At 39.3% G+C, this 18,325-nt stretch overlaps 1 long non-coding RNA gene across 1 annotated transcript; it reads left to right on the top strand.

Moving 5' to 3' along the window:
• Positions 1-8,279: 8,279 nt before the first annotated feature.
• Positions 8,280-17,663, top strand: LOC134165136 (uncharacterized). Its single transcript, XR_009965387.1, has 3 exons — positions 8,280-8,508; positions 8,904-10,197; positions 17,538-17,663. It is a non-coding gene; the product is annotated as an uncharacterized LOC134165136 (long non-coding RNA).
• Positions 17,664-18,325: the final 662 nt, after the last annotated feature.

An 18,325-nucleotide genomic window follows, 5' to 3' on the forward strand; every position in this document is an offset into this window, starting at 1 on the left:
CCCATATCTGTTATCTGAGGAGATTGTTGTAAGACAGCTCAGAGTCTGGCCCATGCTATGTAAAACATAGATTGTCTTTCCCTGCAGTGGTATTGTGAAACGGTTTTTTGGGAGGAATCTCTTGGATTCCCCTGGGATCTCTCATTTTAATCTTCCTGCTGTTCAGCTCCTGTTAACATTACCTCTAAGCTTAGAGAAGGACTAAATCACAGTAACAGTCATCTGCTCACAGACTCTAAAGACTCTAGACAACATCAGGAATCATGTTCATTCCTCTAATACAATAACCTGTTTGTATTTTTATGTTTTCTCTCACTACTTGTCTGGTATTGGGATGCAAATAAATATTTGTATCCACTTGAGGACTTTTAACTATTATTTACTGATGAACGCATCTATGAATAATAACTAGGATACTTGTATCTGTCCTTCCTTCACTGTATTTCTGTACTTGAGCTAGAGCAGCTGAAACAAGTAGTGATACAGCATAGATGAAACAGCTTGATTAGAGAATGCTGGAAGCACAGCTGTCCTCAAAGCAGCATGGAGGACTTGTGTCATGGAGTTGATGTTGTGTGGTGTTGTGCAAGGATTAGGATGTGTCTGATAATACCCCAACTGCCTCTTGCCTCCAGTTTGTCAGCCCTGGAAACAGCATCCCAAGTCTGTCCAAACTCATTGATGACAGAGAAATCTCATTACAGGAGACTGCCAGAAGCACATTTCCAGCAATATTCTCAGCACTTACATCAGGAAAATGGTGGCAGTTTCACAATGCAAATTATTTCCTAACTAAAAAAAATTAATAATAAGTGGGTAAAAATGATAGCTTAAAAAAAATGAATCTCATAAAAGTAAATTGAGTTCAGTAAAGTTAAATGAGATATGATAGTCTTTTGTTTTTTGGCTCCCCCAAATCTGGTTCATTTTAGGTTCTGGTCACTGAAGTATTTTACATAATGTGATCACTAAAAATAATTAGGTATGTGTTGCTGATGTAAAGGATATTCCAGCAGTGCTTGTATATAAATTGATAAGGAATTGCTGCTGGTGATGTTCTTGGAAATTGGAGTTGGAAAGAAGATAATTATTGTAGAAATCTCGTTGACATTGGTCGATGGTTACATAAAACTGTCTTGCTCTGTCAAAGGCCAACTTGTTTCCTCAGAAATAAGGCAATATTTTCCCAACATGGATATTGCTTGGCATTGCTGATAGCATTCATCTTATGAAGAACCACATTCCCTTCATAGAAGAAGAAATATAACGGACCATGTCTGCACATACGTAGCTGTGATTTAGGTAGGACTCTGTTTCCGATAAGAAGACAAAAGGCACCTAAATAATCAAAGCTGAGCTCATGGTTTCGGGTTAATTCTTATCTTTTCCTGGTATCAATTAGTATTAAATGTACATCTCACTTCATGCGCTTCCATCTACATGATCACAAGGAGCTGGTAGCTTGCAATAGCCACTGACGATTCGGGGAATTGGGACAGAGCAATTTAGGGGTACACAAGTGTTAGTATGGAAGTCTGCAAGGCCATGACCTGCTTCTGGTACCTGCAGGATTTGCTGAGGAGATACAGGAGGTTGAGTCACAGCTATGAGAAGCCCTAGGGCAAGGCACTGCATGGCTTAAGGGCCAATTCTCCATGGTTCCCAGCTTTGGGGCAGCCATGGGTGCAAGTCCAAAACATCTCCAAAGACGTTTGAATGGATTTTCCCTGTTAATCTTTTTCTAAACAGCTCTCCCAGACAGTTATTTGCCAAAAGCCTGCTTTTTTTTTTTTTTTTTTTTTTTAATGAGCTAATGGTGACCCTGGCTCTTGGATCAGTTCTCCTCCTGTGCAGACACTGGTATCTGTCAGGTGAGCATCTCCATTTCTCCTCTTGCTGAGATGCCAGGAAGGCTGCAGGCTTGAGGGTTTCCTGCTAAGATGTACGAAGAACTGAGTAGTTTTCCTTGGATTTTTGATGGCATTTTCAAAGTAAACCATAGTGGTTTTACCTCTGCTGAAGAGCTGGGCAACAACAGCTCTGTGAAAGAGGTATTTTGTTTTGATGCTTTTCTGCCAGAGGGAAGGAAGGCTGGAGAATAACAGCACAAAATCCCACACACAAAGGCAAGCTTCACAATGAAAAAATGGAGACTCCATGGGGGAAGTAATATCCTTATGACAAATGTTGCATGCTTGCAAATGAATTTCTTTGCACCTCTCTTCTTGCCTGTTACTAAGCGCCGATCTTGGTGCTACCCAGTTAGTTCTCAGCCCTCAGCTGGACAAAATACTTTGAATCCTACTCCCTGCTGCACAACAACCATTTTCTTTTGCTGTCAGCTTTCATACAGACTGATAATGTCTTGCTGTTTTGGAAGTGGGAATGCTCTATACCTTGGGAGGCTTAGATTCACCTTTTGACAGATAATTGAGTCTGAGTGTCACTGGACTCAGCTTCCTACAATGATTCAGTGCTTTTCCATGAGTTCAGAATTATTCTTCTATTTGCTTCACCTTTCCCTAAAAGCTTGCGTGCCTTCAGAAGCAAACTCCAAGTCAAAGCCTATTGTTAGAATGCAAAAACCTTGTATTCAGTGTGGGAGTTAAAAAGATACTTCAAGCAATTACAGTAGCATTAATAAGGGTAATTGGAATTGTTTGGCTTAGAAGGAGCATGGTGATTTTAAAAACCTACTACTGAGTTTTGAAAATAGAGCGTTCATCCTTAACAGGGAATGATTTCTTTTATTATACAGGTGTGAGCTCCTATGCTGGACAATTAGTACTGAGAACAATAGTGTTAGGAATGTTTTGGCTTTTAAAATAATCGGCTTAATAATTTGAGTCATAGAAGATGTTTGACTTCTTAAATCCTGATAAGCTTTGTGCAAGTCCCACCATCTGTGAGTCTTTAAAACGATTTCTATAAAAGAGGCCAGTTATGCTGAGCTCAGGGAAAAGAGGAACATGAACTGAAATCCTGATTTCATGGAATCATAGAATGATTTGAGTTGGAAAGGACCTTTAAGAGCATCTGGTTCTAACCCCCCCGCTACAGGCAGGGGCGCCTTCCCCTAGACCAGGTTGCTGCAAGCCCCGTCCAACACTGCTAAGGATGGGGCATCCACAGCTTCTCTGGTCAACCTATGCCAGTGTCTCACCATCCTCATAGCGAAGAATTTTTTCCTAATGTCTAATCTAAATCTCGCCCCTGTCAGTTTAAAGCCATTCCCCCTTGTCCTGTCACTACATTGTCTTTTAAAAAGCCCCTCTCCAGCTTTCTTATAGGCCCCCTTTAGGCACTGGAAGCTGCTCTAAGGTCTCCCTAGAGCTTTCTCATCTCCAGACTGAACAAATCCAACTCTTTCAGCCTGTCTCCAAAGCAGAGGTGCTCCAGCGCTTTGATCATCTTCATGGTCTCATCTGAACTCACTCCAACAGTTCCATATCCTTCTTATGTTGGGGTCCCAGAGCTGAATGCGATGCAATGGGCAGGGGGTAGGGGGTTGTCCCATGAGAGCAGAGTGGGAGAATCACCTCACTTCACATTATTCTTGTAATGCAGCCCAGTTTTTAGTAGTACTGCTGTTTCAAGAATAGTAAAACCTGTATTTGTGTAAGAGTGGGAAATTGCTTTGGTGACTTATGTTGGGAGAAGGGTGATACAGTTTACAGTTACTGTAGAAAGTGATAGTGATTTCTTGTGTAAAATTCATTCAAACTGTCAAAATGCCGTCCTAAAAACCAGGGAAAAGGCTGTTGGAAGACGGTCTAAGCTTAAGTTCATAACAGGAGGCATAAAATGTTACTCTGTGTATCTGAAAAGACAAGAATAGAATAGCAGAAATAACTGTATTTGGAGAACTCTAAGTCCTGGTAAGTGTGAGATAATGTGGCTTAAGTTTCATCTACTGAGGTGAAAATAACTTGTGTTACACTGTATTTGCTGTGGAAGTTATCAAGGCTCAGCTAGCCCATGGAAGCCATTCCTCAGTAACCTGACTGTACATCTGAACCTCAGAGACAAAACCAACCAACCAACAAACCCACATGCCCCTCCCAAATAAAACCAAACCAAAAAAAAAAAATAAAAGGAAAGAAGGAAGGAAAGAAAGAAGAAAACAAAGAGCTCTGAACACTTCAGGGCTAGTAGGACTGGGATTTTACTGTAATATTATCTGGAAGATCAAAGCTGCTCGTTGTCTAGCTTATCTTCCCCTCTCATACCATGACAAGCATCCCATTTACCCCATAGGCATGTAACAGATGATCAAAAGCTTTTATGGTTTTCTGACTATATCAGCTAGTCTAATAAAATAAAGTCATCCTGCCCTATGCACATTGGTTCCCCACTTAGGCCACAATTTATCTAATAATAAGTTATCTAATGATATCATATCTATTTTAGAGTTAAGATTATTCAGGTTTAATTGTATAAAACATTGTCCTGATCTGAGCCACTGAAGTCTTGAAGTTTCTGTTGATTTTTATCAAGCTCCAGGGGAAAAGCATTCAACAGATTGTAGGACCTGCTCAGAGCTGTCTGCAGTTCAGGTAGGAGACACTCTTCTCTGTGACTAGTAACTTTCCCTTTTGTACCCTGCTGTGGCTAGCATTTGTTGCTCTCTGTTCTCTTTTTAAATCCTGATTACTAATATTAAGGAGCTCAACATAATCCTGACTCCTTTTTTACTGAGCTAGTGACTCCTTTTGTAATATTGAGCCACTTAACCTCTGATTTATTAATGTTAAACTGTAAAATACAATAAGTAAGGGCTAGGCTTTAAATAACTGAGCACAGGCTAGCAGGGTAATTAGGTATTATGAACTGAGGGTGAAGATCTAATATGGAGAGGCACGCAAACCCATAGATAAAACATTTCTAGAGAATTACCCCTTTTTCATTCAGGGGCTGCTAGGCAGGTAATACATATGCCTGCAAACTAGTCTGTCGACAGGTTCAGGGGGAAAATATGTCTAATGCTGACATGACCAATATGGAATATGTGCCAGTCTAAATAATTTGGATGAATATTTTTTAATTAGCTTAGGAAACATGTTCTAATTCAAATATATGGACACACCTAAGCACCTCCATGATTTATTCATGGTTATTCCTAACTGCTATGGAAGCAAACCATGCCATGCTACAAATCTCTTAGCTTCCTGTTGATAATAAAGCAAAATAATGTGGTATTTAACTCCTTATCAAGTTGTTAGTCCTGGTGCCCCAGAAGGTTTTTCTCAGGCAGCCCTGCAGAGAAAAGGTCCAGATCCCAAATGTTCCCTTACTTCTGATGGGGTTAAAACACTTACTCAGATCTTATTGGATCACTGCTGTTGAATATCTCAAAATCTAGGGCAGGGACATAAGGTGCCTTGGTGTAGCCACCAAAGACCTCCTTGTCAATACAACTACGTTTAAAATCAAGCTTTTGTTTTCATGAAAGCCGTTGGTGCTTGGATCTGAGCATTTTCAAGGATCAACATTTACTTGGTAAGTAAATGTTTCTTGCTATTCCCTCCTGATGTTTGCTTGCAAGAGATGAGTCAGTTTGCCTGTACTGTTGAAATTGCCTACAATTATCCACCAGCTCACAGCAATTGCTCAAACTGTGATAGAGAACAACATTTCAGTATGATTATGAGAAGACAGACTCTTACTGGGCTAATACATTTTGAATTCAATGTGATTGCTCATAAGGTTAGTATTAAGTGCCCCTATCAGCTCCAAAATTAGTAGGCAATGTCTAGATTTCACTACTAGCTTATTCATTCGCTTTTTAAGGGCATATAACCAGATATGCAAATTTTACATGCCCAAAAAAGGTGTCTATGAAGGGTCCCCTCAAGCAGTTTTGAATTTCTGTCAGCACTTTATTTTAAAAACTGAATTGGAAAAAGGGGTATTTACTGCTTCTGGAAGGACCAATTCGTCTTCCTGAGCACCCACTGTTCTTAAAGAAGGAGAGAAAACCCTCAGCAGTGGAGTTATTGACATCTATAGCTGGACTGCTCATCCCATGCTCCTACCTTACTGTCTGAACTGACATGCGCTGAATCTCTCTATGAGTCAGCCTACTTCATGTGTTTGAGTGCTATGTGAACTCGTTCTATATTCAGCTGTATTCAGGGAAGATGCGCTTGAACTGTTTGCAATCACAAGCAAAGGAGAATTCAGGCTTATATCCTTTTCTGCTGTCCTCCAAACATCTTTCTATGCAGGTTCCTACTGAAAAATGGGAAACTCGTCATCTTCAGCAGGGAAAACACAGAGTTAAGTGCCAATATAGCAGCTATTCTTTTTCACAGAGCCATTTGGACAACTGTTCATATTCAGTATGTATTCATGACTGCCTAGTGACCTCAATAAAAACCTGAGGCCCCTGGGTAGCACACAAGGCAGAATTTCTTGTCTTAAATTAATTCTATTCAGAGTTTCCTCTGGAGCCCCAACTAAAATCAGAATCATGTCAATATCCCTGGAAAGCCTGAAGAGAGAGCTTCGGAAGTAAACTCTCAGTTCAGCTTTGGCATTTATTCATTAAGTGGTAATTCCCAGTGAGGCTCTTACAATGTTCTGCCGGAAATATACGCAAATAGAAATTCTCCAAAAAAGGGAACTTAGACGTTGTTTTTAGATTAAAGGTAGGTTATCAGGAAATCAAATTATTTTATTAGAATTTTGGCTGAAAATCTACAAGGTCTCTGGGGCTGAGATAAAAAAAAAAGAAAAAATCTGCACTGACTTATTTCTAACAGTGGTTTTTGATTACTTTAGTGGTGTGTAGAATTATGCCCTCTGTGTCAACAACATTGTTATACAGATCCAAGTGAAAACATTTCTCACTTTGAAGAGCAGTCACAAATGCTATAAAAAAAAGAAACAGCACAAAGTGTAAATTTCCCTTTAATCTACTCTCCTATCTATACTACAAGCTTTGCTGCAAGGCCCTTCATACTGATCAGTCTATATCCTCCTTTCACAGCTTAAATAGAAAAATGAATAAGAGATTCAGTTTTTATACCCTCTTCAAATACAGAGCTCTTCTGCTTGTTTGTGAATCCTTTCTTTACTTTCTCTTAATTGCATCCATGTGTATTAGCAACCACTAATGTCTCTAATAATGTGGCAAAACTTGCAAAGGATGAATGCCAAGAGTGGAAATACTGAAGTGGAAGTCTAATTATGCTAACTAACACCGTGTTCTGTTTTCTTATGTGTGGGTGGGATTTTGTTTTTGCAATGTGCTGCAGAAGTGGCATCCCTCAGGGATGAAGTGATTGCTTCTTGTAACCCTAGCCAAAAGGAGTAAACATGAAGATTTTTTCTTTTTCCTCTTTTTCTTTTTTTTTTAATTCTAAGTTTCTTTTTGTGTAAAATAGGAAAACTTGCACCTGCAGTAAACGCTTATATTTAAGCAATAAGATGTCAGCCCCTTTTAGTTTGAGGTGGCATTTTATTAATTCATTCCCAATTTCTACATGCACATTAACAGAACACCTTTTCCTGGATCTAGACACCCTACCAGATACTTAAAAATTCAGCCAAATTAAGGAAAGAAAGAACAATAGCAAACTAGGCGAAACCTTTTGGACACTAAAATAGCCATCTGCAAAAACAGATTTCTCCTTCCCACATTTCCTTCAGATCATCTCGACCCCTATGGGCAGACACACACCCTGCATCTTTGAAGTCCTGTAAAGACCATCCCCAAAAGGATTATTCATGTGACCTCAAGAACAACAGACCTGGGGTCCTTTGAGAGCAAAAAAAGATGAGGAACACAAGTTGCAGTATTCTCAGAGAGCATATTCCAGTAGTAGCTTCCTTTCTTATGTTCAAAGCAGGGTTCAACACTTGTGTTGGTCTTATCTGTGGGAACATAGGAAGAGATTGTGTCTTGGCTTAGAAAAAGCTGTGAGGAGAAAATATACTGACCCAGAGATGTAGAACTGTTGCTAAATGCTAAACCAAAATACTTTAAACTGCATACAATTATAAAATTTGTACCCAGACATTTTAAAAGACTAATAAATAACTGGATGTAGTCAATTTTTTTCTTTTTATAAAAAAATGCAGAAGTCACTCTCTAACTGTACGCATACACATTTAAAGCTGTTCAAATTGCAAAATCAATATCTCAAAAAGTTAGGAAGTGCCGCTATAGAAGAATAATAGTATGTTTTTTGTCACTTTGGGCATACATTGTTATGGTATTGAATTTAGTAACGTGAACAAATTTAATGTTGTAATTTCCATTTAATTTCTGTATTTCAGATTTCCCATTCTTTTTTGCGTCCTTGGGTGTCACCTGACTGCAGAAGGAACAACGAAAAGGAAAGTTTGCTCAACTCCTGCAATATCATGTTGGACCCTTCTCAGTACAAGCAGTATATTTGAACATTAAAGTAGACACACATATATGATTGCACACCTGCATGTGTTGTAATCTCTAACCGTATCCAACCTCTAAATTCCCTTGATCGTCCAGGCTGGAGTGAGGTAAAGTGAATTTTGCACTTACTGACTATAAGGGGAGGCTGTGGGAAATACGTGCAATAGACAGCTATCCTTGGCTGACACCTAAATTTCCTTTCATTAGTATTTAGCAAAGAGGCAGGAGTGCATCATGAGGACAGTGGGAAGTATACAATGCCAAGTGGATTCCTGTATGACTGCTTTCTCAGGCACAGAAATATTTCCTATTCAGGTATGATTGCTAGTCTGCAGAATATACGGGGAATGCTTATAATGGCATGTATTTTACAGCCTGCTCCTGATTTCTTCCTAACCGATTGCATGAACGCTGTAATAACGGGTGCAGGTGTGTTCTTATATTGTAAAATAATAGCTCCATATTCTTCATTTCACTAAAAGCAGGTACATTGTCTGTGCAGCTCGTTAGTGACAGAGTGAATGACAAAGAGGAATGTGACATGAAACCCAATGCGATTGTGACATTTTGCTGTGAGTGTGCTGGGCATGCTGGTAGCTGGCTGATGGGTATCCCTGCATCAAGTGTGCAAGGAGCAACCTCAGGCTGCAAGAAAGTAATCCCAATAGAGCCTCATGTGAAGAGAAACCTGAAGTGGCCCATAAGTTACAAACCTGCTGCTGTCAGCTGGTGGTACTCAAGGTGGGTTCCGAGTGCTATCTACAATACGCCAGCACTCTGCAGAGGTTCAAGACTGGATGATTTTTGGGTTATGGGCCTTAGATTCCTCTTCGGTAATTAGTCACGGAAGCCAACAGTCTGTGCACAGGAATTAAGAGGGAAAGAGAACTTTAAGGAAAACAAGCCCATGTGGGAGCAGGGCCTGGGAGGTGGAACAGGGAGGCATCAAGTGGAAATAGGTCTGGATGATACTGTACAAGTGAATGGAAAATGGGTTGAGTTGGTAGCAATGCCAGCATGAAGAATGTAATGAGAAACTTACAAAAGGAGAAATAAGAATGCACAAGTTACCTGTCCTGAAAAACTCTGAAGCACATGAATAGCAGACTGAGAAAGCTGCCTCCTCACAAACCCCCAGTTTCTTGGAGGACCTACTCTTCTTCAATTGGCCTGGGAGCAATGTGCATTTAGAAAGTCCTAATCCAGTTTGGATTCGTCTTGAACTTCTTGTTAAAAAAAGCCATCTTGTTTCCAGTTCTGCGCCCTACCCAGCAACATTCTTGCCACTAAGATCAGCAATCTGATTATGTAGCTGAAAGACTGTGGCATTCACCAGAGACAGAGATGTGACACTGACACACCTCATATGCAGGCTATTTCCCTTGTCCTGTGAAGATTTGGATAAGGCAAGAGTAGCTAGATGCTAACGTTGCAAATGGCACCCTTAACTAGTTTGTTTAACAAAAGAGATGATTTTTTGCTGCTAATTGCGCCTATGTGAACCCGAGGAAAACTACCCTGGATTTCCAGCATGACTCAAAAGAGCAGAACTTCATCTACTCTTTACTTCTGTTCTCACTTGCATTTGTCTTTGTCCTAGCTTCTTTCCTCCTTGCTCCAAACCCATTTTCATGTTTTAGAGCATCTTGAAGCATTTCACATGTATAGTTTAATTAACAGTTTCAGACCAGCCTTTAGAAATAGGCCAGAAGCCTTTATCTGACAGAATAAAGCTAGGGTGTTTTGCCTTGTTGCTTTGAATCTGAAGGATGATGGCTATCTGCTAGACAAAATAGGTACATGCTTATTAAAGGTGATACCAGGAATACTTTTTTTCCCCCTTCTGGTGCAGGATGAAGTTTAGATGCCACGTTCTTAGAAACCCATAATGACAACAGCCTACACTCCTCCCTGCTGTCTGTTCCAGCTCTTAAATATCTGTACACTGGAAGAGTTATTACTAGTGTTTAAGCATCCATTTGTGCAGCTTAAGGCTCTTTCTTCTCTTACCTTTAGCAGGCATGAACAACAGTTAATTTTTGTCTGTTTTTTATATCTCCTTTATGCTGTTGATATTATTTTTTTCTCAGCCTCCTCTTTCCAGACTGAACTGACCCCATGCTTCAAGTCTTTCTTACAGGTTAGGTTTTCTAGAGCTCTTGTTTTTCTCTGCTCTCTCTGATCCATGCAGTCCTTGAACTGTGATGCTCAAAGAAAAGCGTAGCACTTTAGTCAGCTCTGAGTTGCAAAGGAGTTCTGTCTGCATTTCAAGAGTTATTTTTTTTTTTTGTTTTGTTGTTTTATTTTTTCCTCATTTTTACAAGGTTTGACATTTACTTCTGTTTACTCTGTGATCCCCTAGAAACTCCAAATCCTTTTTGTAGAATAGCTGCATAACCACCTGCTTCCAAGCTTTTATGCAATTGATTATTCTGTGGAGCTTGCACTTATGTTCTGCATCACATTTCTTATAGGCTGCTTCTCCAGAGGAACAGTTTTATCAGTTCTTCACACAGAAAGACCAGCTTATAGATATGCTAACCATATTCATTGCACTTCTGGCTGGGTTGTGTTTTTTTGTTGTTTTTTTTTTTTTTTTTTTTTTGTCCAGGAAGAGTGTGTCTGTATCTGCAGGAAATTTGGAAAAAAAAGATAAAATTTTTCTTTACCTTGAGCATCTTTTATCCCATTCATGTTTAATGTAAGTACACACCATTAAAAATTGACATGGAACCATTTTGGAACAAAGTTCAGCTCTAAAAGTATAAGGGAGAATATAGTTCATTGGAACAGTTTTTCTAGTGGAGTTTTATTGGAATCTATAGAAACATTCAGAATTTGATGTCCTGGTATTTTCTGAGGCTAAAGTGGCTGACTGAAGTACTTCCCACCTGCTCTAGATCAGAGCCGAGTTACAGCAGAGCTCTTTTTACATGCCAAGTTATATAGGAGATTTAGGAACTTCCTGCTATGTCTTCTTTGCATGAGCCGGAGGAGTTTAACTACTGGTAATTAGTAACTAATGTAAATTAATGTATGACTGATATAGGGAAATAGTTTAGGTCCTGCTTGTGTTCTGTAATGAGCCACCCTTGCGCTTTTATACTTGCTACTATCACAGTGCAAGCTCTGGGGGTGTAGATCAATTTGCAATAATAATAATTGAAAAAAAATTAATCTGAAAAAAAACCAATAGTGATTGAAGTATCCTAAACAATTTAATCAAAATGCAGTATTGTTCTTTCAAAGGGTCTTTGAATGTTGATGTTGTATAAGCCCTAGCGTCATAGCTGTCATTTTTCACAACTTCAGTAGAAGAAGAATCCTTATAGAATCATAGAATAGTTAGGGTTGGAAAGGACCTTAAGGTCATCTAGTTCCAACCCCCTGTCATAAGCAGGGACACTTCTCACTAAACCATATCATGGAAGGTTTTGTCCAACCTGGTCTTGAACACTGCCAGGGATGAAGCATTCACAACTTCCCTGGGCAACCCATTCCAGTGCCTCACCACCCTCACAGTAAAGAATTTCCTCCTTATATCCAATCTAAACTTCCCCTGTGTTAACTCATTACCCCTTGTCCTATCCCTACAGTCCCTAACGAAGAGTCCATCCCCAAAATCCCTATAGCCCCCGTTCAGATACTGGAAGGCTGCTATGAGGTCTCCACGCAGCCTTTTCTTCTCCAGGCTGAACAGCCCCAGCTTTCTCAGCCTATCTTTATACGGGAGGTGTTCCAGACCCCTCATCATCCTCGGTCTTCTGCAATCTACATTTCTGTTGCTATTTGAATTTTCACTTGGTTATGTTCTCTTTCTTGGATCTAATTTTGCAGCTCCCCTGGGCTAGTAGTTTCAGCAAATACAGTGCTATCCTCTGAGCTCATAGGGTGCTCCATGCTGTCTGTTGGCCAGTAGTATCAAATTGAATTACTACAGCTTTCTCTCAGACACCAATTAAAAATGATCCCAAAATCTATTGTGGTACTGTGTTAAGAAAAGTAGGAAGGTTAGCCTTCTCGCATAATCACTGAGAACCCTCCGGTAACACAGTTTTTGTGAGCAATGAATGTAAATAATATGTGCATTTTTTACTCATGAGTTTTAAAATACACAAACTATTTAGGAGGTGGAATTACATCTCTAAAACCCTTGTGAACTCTGCTTCACTTCTTCCGATCTCACTAACATAAATCTTACCTAGGGGAACTATTTGCAAACCCAAGCATGGGATTTCAAGCCTATGTGAGCACCTCCTGCCCATATTGCGGTGGATCAATCAATACCACAGCAGTGTGATAATGCTCTGCATCAAAAATTTTGGAGAAGCTTAGCAAGACCTACCAGGGAATGAAGTCATAAAGTGTTATTCTGAGTGCAGTGTCTGGCCACACATTCTGAGCATGTGGCTACAGTTAATCTCAGCACTGTCAAAAAATGTTATTCCTGGGGAAGAAATAAAAAATAACATCAGCTTGTTTTTGTTTTCATATATATGGCTGGGGAATGCAGTATTTCCTTTTTTTTTGTTTAGTCCTGCTTCTGCCTTCCTCAACAGATTTCCCACCATCTTGGTGTAATAGGTCAAGTTAACAGCAGATAGTGCCATTTGGTTTGGCTGGAAGAAGGCATACAGTTTCTTTTCCCTTTCTTTCTGTGTATTTTTTTCATGCCTGTCCATTTGTGATAGTCATATTTTACACATTAGCGTGCAGTACTTGGTTCCTAAGGCAGAAGAAGAAAAATATTGTTATGGAATATTCAAATCAGTTATGCAAATTTTGAAGCTGACTCTCCAGCATCTTGTTGCAATGCAGCCACTTCTCCCCTGAAAACTAGGTATAAGTAACTAATACAAATGCAAATAGTTGTAAGATCATGAAAGGTGATACATTGTCTAGCACTGTGATTCTAAAATTTTAAAAGGGAGGAAGCAAAACTGTATATTAACTTACAAAGCATGTCCCCTGCTTCTGTTGGGGAAGACACTGTCATACTCTCTCCTAATATCACTCAAGTTAGTCTCATAGTACTACGTTAATCAGGGCCAAACAGCTCACTTACCATGATTCATGTAGAAATCAAGAATACGCTGTGTCTCTTATCACAGCAGCAGTGTCATAGGTAATTAAAACCTAATGAAGTGGTCTTCAAGGGGTTCTGGGCCATAATTTTTCCACTGTAGCCAGTATGATGGATTAAAGTAGTAATTCTGCCTGATAAGATATAAACCGTGCTATTTTTCCTTCTTTTAATTCAAATGGTAGAATTTCATCCTTTGGGCAAGATAGATGATGGCATTTCAGTATATTGCATGTTTTTGTAGATTTAGGAGTGAAGGATGAGATAATAAGGCACAGAGAGAAGGAGAAAGAGGTTGTTGATAGAGCAATAGAATACAGACAGCACAGCAAGGAGGGCAAAATAGCAATCTTGGAGCTCAACCCCTTTTGATCAGCAGCTACAATTCGGTGTAGTTCATCTTGTGCATCCTCACGGAAGCTCTGAGAGCTTGTGTTGATCTCTTTTCTGACAGAAGGGCTCCAACACACCTTCTTTCCCTGCCCTTCTAATATCTTACTTTCTGTTTCCTATTGTTTTTCCTTTGAGAGACTCTTGCCCATTTGGGATGTAAAAGTCCAAAACTCAGAAACTGTAGGCTAGCTAGTGTAAATCATCACAGAACCTCCAGAGACTCTGTTAGCTATGAATCTGCTCTGTGATGTGCCTGCGAATGGTGAAACTGTCTGGATTGATGTGGATGCACATGAAAGTTTGCATTGATTACTCTCCTGACTCCATATTAGCTTGGATTTATAGTTCTAGCAAAAGCTGCCAGCCCCAGCCATTAGGTACCCTGACCAATTCTCTAGTAACAGAAACGCAGGGCTAAATCCTTGAGGCCGTTACATTCAAGTCTTCTCCATAAGTTAATGTAAAAAAACACACAGTGTAGACTGATCACAGGAAAAGTGAATTTTTAAGAATCTAAGCCTCTTGAAGGCCTTTGAAGTTATGTACAATGTATAATCTTATACCTATTAAGGTTAAAAGAATACTACATTGAATTAAAATGTATAATGAAGATTGTTTTTTAAAACTAAAATCATGGCTGAAACCAGGATGGGCAGGGCTGAACAATGGTAGTGGGGTTTCTTGCGTCTTCTTGCTGTGCATGAAGTGCCATGCATTACTCCTGGAGGCAAGGCTCTCTTGTATAGAGGGATGTAATGTGGGAGTCAGGAACTGACTGGTAGAGGGGTAGACATTACACTTCTCCACAGTAGGGCGGTGGCCTTTCTCCAGTGCTGTGCCAGCTCTGGGCATCTTTCTGTGAATTGACTGTCCTCATGTTTCTCCTGGCGTTCACCTGTGTGAAGAAAGAGTCTTTTATGGTAAACCCCTGTGCTGCTCCAACAAACTGTGCCCTTGTTTCTCAAATAATTTATTTTCATCTGGTTCAGTGTTGTACTGATTCTGTAACAGAGCTGATTTTCTGCCCTTCCATAGCAATGACTGGTCTCTTAACAGGCAGTAATGAATCTTGACCTACAGACTTTTTTTTTTTTCCCTGAATAATGATTATATTTTGATGTGAAAGGATATATTCTAATGGAAAACATTTCTCAAAAGGAGAAGGAATAAAAAGAAATAAATAATAAGAAAGTGTGGAAGGAAAATGGGACTCAACACTGCTTGTTCTGCTTCTGTGAGCTGCTAACAATTTACATGCAGCATTAAGGAAAAGTTGCCATAAAGTTTCATATTGTCTCCCTCCTGAGGGAATAATAGTTGTAAAATGGCAAAACCCAGATCCAGTTTACTGTTATAAATGGATTGTGTATATGAATAGCTTTTGGAGGTAAGTGGTGAAACTGTTGCATATGAAGGTGTTTATTTTATATTATTTTTGAGTGCAGGGCAATCATTTGCCACTTGTTTGTGATTTGTATTAAATGTGATGCCCACTCATATTTTATGAGGAATTTTTTATGTAAAGTAATGCATTTGATTCGGCATCTCAATATTTGCCTAATGAATATATATTGCATACGGTTAATCTTATATTTTACTCTTCCATGCATTTAAAAAAGAATATAACCAGAGGGGGCAGCTTCATGCTATGCAATAAACTGCAAATGAATAGAGGCTTTTAGCAAAGGTGCTTGAACTTACAGCTCATGGCTGGCTTGCAATGTTTTGCTTTCAGACAAAATGAGTTTTTTCAAATAATTCTATTTTTTCTTTTCTTCTTGTTCTAAACTGAACTGACCTAAACTGAACTGAAATACCTGACTTGCAGTTCATATGATTTAAGATTTTGAACTGTGTAATTGGATGGGGTCTGCAATTTGTTTCCATCGTGTGGCTGTGTTTGTCTCTTCTTGTTTCATCAGGTACTGTAGAGGAAAAGCTATTTGCTCTCTTCATAGTGAAACAGAAAACACTGAAAATGTTTACAGATTTGGGCACTTCTTTCAAAGCCCTTGTATTTCCTAATATGTTCTTGTAAATTAAAATATCCTGGAAGTTTTTTCTGTCTGTGACGGATATCAGGGAAAAGGGTGCACTTCCTTTAATACATATTGGGATTCTCTCTTAATCACTATATCCCCAGGGGTGGAAGTTTCAGAATTTCTGCAAATAGCCAAAGAGCAGCGTGTTACACTTTTTATATGACCCTTTTGTCTTATATTCAAAGTTGTGCAATGAAGCTCTTGATCTGTTGGCTCTCCTCCTGCAGCTTTTGATGCAGTTGGCCATTTTCACTCAAAGCTGATGGAGGATTAAAGATCTTAATCATATCTCTTAAACCTACTTAGGTAAATAAAGGACAAGAATGCCAAAGAAAAAAACTTGGTGAGACCCACTGATAGAGGCATTTATAAGTTCATACATCCTGAGGGGTAAAAGACACCTAGTCAGTCCCTACAAGCCATGTTATATATGACCCAAAAAGGTCTACTGGAAGGAGCTGAAAGTACTGGCAGAAAAGGCAGAAAGGCAGAAAACCTGACTTGTAGGATGTAGGACACAAATATGCAATAAACTAGTCTTTTTTAACTTTACCACTCATGAAATAACATGTTTATTTTGGGGCTGTACTGAGTTTCTGATATGGTTGAAGCCACGCTGCGAATCTGTACTGACAAGCAGGACGCTTTTTGTTCATGACTGATGATCCCTATGTTGCTATGCAGCTTTGAAGAATCAAGTCTGTGGCAAGGTCAGAGAGATGGGGAAGCAGGGATGCTGATTAAGGTATGGATATTATCCCAGTAATTAGGAAAGCAAGTAGAATAATACATTTTCTTTTAGGCTGGCAATTTAAGAAGTAGTATATTCCATTTTTTTTTCCACACCTAGTTCTGATAGAAATGTACAGCACTTTCTATAGTGGCTCCCCCCCCGCCAAAAAAAAAAAAAAAAGAAAAAAAAAGAAAAAGTGGGTTATTGCATAAAGTATAGTGTTATTGAAAATGTAAGAACCAGCTTTCTGAGCTGGACAAAAAGCATATAGTCTCTAATCCTGTCAACTGTAAGTAATCAGTGATTCACATGGATGGGGATTAAGAGGTTGTGTATGAAGTTATCCAGTACATCCTACCAGCTCCTGGCAAACAGGACTCCAGACAATTTCTGAGCCATCATTAATATGCAATGACATATTCTGTATCAGTGAGTTTAGGCTGTTTATGAACAAGATTTTACTTTTGTCTCTATAGTTTCCTGTGGCAATGAGTTCCACAATTTAATTGTGAAGTGTATGACAAAGTAATTTCCGTTGTGTTTGGTTTCTTTTAAACCTTCCTTCTGATCATTTTATTTCAGACTGCTTAGGTCTTGGGCTTTATGAATAATTATTTGTATTTTTTCCTCGTCTGTGCTATACAGACCTCTCCTCTCCTTTTCTTCCCTCTTTATAATTCCTACAACCTGTAATTTTGTCTGTGTCGTTATGCTTTGTTTTATTTTTTTTCCCCAAATGCATTACTTTGTATTCATCAGTATTGAAATTCAAGTGCAGTCTTATCACCCTGTCACTCAGCATTGTGAGATCCTTTTGTGAGTCTTCGAAATCAGCACAGAATTGACTATTCTGAATATTTTTATATTATTTATTCTCTTTTCCAGAGCATTCATGAATATGCTGAGCTGAATAGACCCTGGGACAGATCTGTGAGGGACTTGCCTGGTAACTTTCCTTCACTTTGACAAAGTTCTCTGTTATTATTTCTGTTTATTGCATTTTATATTTGTATTCATCTGTAAGACGATAGTTTGGATGGTTGGACTGTCTGTGGCTGTGGTGCACTACATGGCTTCCCATCCATATTCTTCACATGCTCCTGCTCCAGCTGAGTTTTTTTTCCCAAAGGGGGATCTGCCCTGCTGGTTACCTGGGCGTGAACTGGGAGCAAGTCTAGGAGCCTCTCAGCAAGCCTAGAAGTCCCACTGAGAAAGCAGGACTTGATGGTGTTCTCTTTCCTTCACCATCAAAGGAAGAGAACAATTACAGCTACTACAATAAATGCAGGCAGTACTCCATGCAACAGCAAGACGAGGGAAGGACCTGACTGGTCATTAATTTATCCTGACAAGTGTTTGCATGAGAAAAAGGACTGGCAGTGGACTAAAAGCTCTGATTTATAAGGCTATTGATTAGTAGTGACCCAGTCAGGAAGAGCAATGCCAAACCGCTGCTTCAGCATTGCCAATAAGAGCAAAGTTCAGTGCAAACAATTCATGTGTACATATTTATAGAAGTATCCATACACTCATTACCATCCCAGACTTCTATTAACATACATATATTACAGCTATGCGTTCACCAGACCAGACCTGTACTCTCTTATCCTTCATATTGATTAGGTTTTTACACACATGTTGAGACAGATGTACTAGATATACTTGTTTTTAGC

Source organism: Pezoporus occidentalis, unplaced genomic scaffold (assembly GCF_034315485.1).
Source record: "Pezoporus occidentalis ecotype Australia unplaced genomic scaffold, CSIRO_AGI_Poc_V1 ctg23, whole genome shotgun sequence".
Classification (NCBI taxonomy): Eukaryota; Metazoa; Chordata; class Aves; order Psittaciformes; family Psittacidae; genus Pezoporus; species Pezoporus occidentalis.